General features: G+C 46.6%; 1 pseudogene; it reads left to right on the top strand.

The window, feature by feature from the left end:
- The first annotated feature begins 6 nt into the window (after nucleotides 1–6).
- On the top strand, nucleotides 7–1,173 carry LOC103272672 (annotated as a pseudogene).
- The last annotated feature ends 439 nt before the right edge of the window (nucleotides 1,174–1,612 follow it).

The following is a 1,612-nucleotide window of genomic DNA, read 5'->3' as shown; positions in this document are numbered from 1 at the left end:
GAGGGCAAACTCACAGATTCTTCTAAGACAAACAACACTATCCGTGTTTTCTTGCTAAACAAGCAAAGAACAGTGGTTAATGTGAGAAATGGAATGAGTTTGCATGACTGCCTTATGAAAGCACTCAAGGTGAGAGACTTACAACCAGAGTGCTGTGCGGTGTTCAGACTTCCTTACGAACACAAAGATAAAAATGCACTTTTAGATTGGAATACCGATGCTGCTTCTTTGATTGGAGAAGAACTTCAAGTAGATTTCCTGGATCATATTCCCCTCACAACACACAATTTTGCTCAAAAGACATTCCTGAAGCTTGTCTTCTGTGACATTTGTCAGAAATTCCTGCTCAACGTATTTCAATGTCAGACTTGTGGCCACAAATTTCATGAGCACTGTAGCACCAAAGTACCTACTATGTGGGTGGACTGGAGTAATATCAGACAACTCTTATTGTTTCCCAAATCCACTACTGGTGATAGTGGGGTCCCAGCACTCCCTTCTTTGACAATGAGTCATATGCGAGAGCCTGTTTCCCGGATACTTGTTAGTTCCCAGCACAGGTATTCTACACCTCACGCCTTCACGTTCTACACCTCCAGCCCCTCCTCTGAAGGTTCCCTTTCCCAGAGGCAGAGGTCTATGTCCACACCTAATGTCCACATGGTCATCCTATCTGTGGACAGCAGGATGATTGAGGGTGCAATTGGAAGTCACAGAGAATCTGCCTCACCTTCAGCCCTGTCCAGCAGCCCCAACCATCTGAGCTCAATGGCTTGGTCACAGTCCAAAACCCCTGTGACAGCACAAAGAGAGTGGGCACCAGGATCCAGGACCCAGGAGAAAAAGAAAATTAGGTCTCATGGACAAAGAGATTCAAACTATTACTGGAAAATAGAAGCTAGTGAATTGATGCTCTCCACTCAGATTGGGTCAGTCTTCTTTGGAACTGTTTATAAGGGAAAGTGACATGGATATGTTGCTGCGAAGATCCTAAAGTTTGTCGACCCAACCCCAGAGCAGTTCCAGGCCTTCAGCTATGAGGTGGTTATCCTGTGCAAAACACGGCACATGAACATTCTCCTCTTCATGGGGGAAATGACAAAGGACAGCTTGGGGATTGTGACCCAGTGGTGTGAGGACAGCAGCCTCTACAAAGCACCTTTGAGAGACTGAGGTGAGTGGATTGCCTGAACCCGCGGGTTCCAGACCCGCTTGGGCAACTTGGCGAGACCTCATCTCTACAATAAATCAAAAAATCGGCTGGGCGTGGTAGCGCATGCCTGTAATTCCAGCTACTTGGAAGGCTGAGGTGGAAGGATCGCCGGAGCCCAGTGGGTCGAGGTTACGGTGGCCGGGAGCGGCCACTGCACTCCAGTCTGGGTGACAGAGTGAGACTCCAACTCAAAAAAAACAAAAAAGGAAAAGAAATAAGTATAATTTCTCAGGAGTGACAAGGCGACATGGGAGAATGTGTTGGTACCGTTTCTGACATTTTCTCACTGTGTTAGTGGCACTATGATTTTAGGCTATAATCAGGAATCCTTAGCATTTGAGAAAACATTGACTTGTGACTTGAGGTCACCCCAAAGGTGCACATGAGCATAATTGTGAC

Source organism: Carlito syrichta, unplaced genomic scaffold (genome assembly GCF_000164805.1).
Source record: "Carlito syrichta isolate Samal-C Ts95f unplaced genomic scaffold, Tarsius_syrichta-2.0.1 Scaffold313146, whole genome shotgun sequence".
Classification (NCBI taxonomy): Eukaryota; Metazoa; Chordata; class Mammalia; order Primates; family Tarsiidae; genus Carlito; species Carlito syrichta.
The sequence above is the reverse complement of the archived record's forward strand: the minus strand, read 5'-3'. Positions and strand labels throughout refer to the sequence as shown.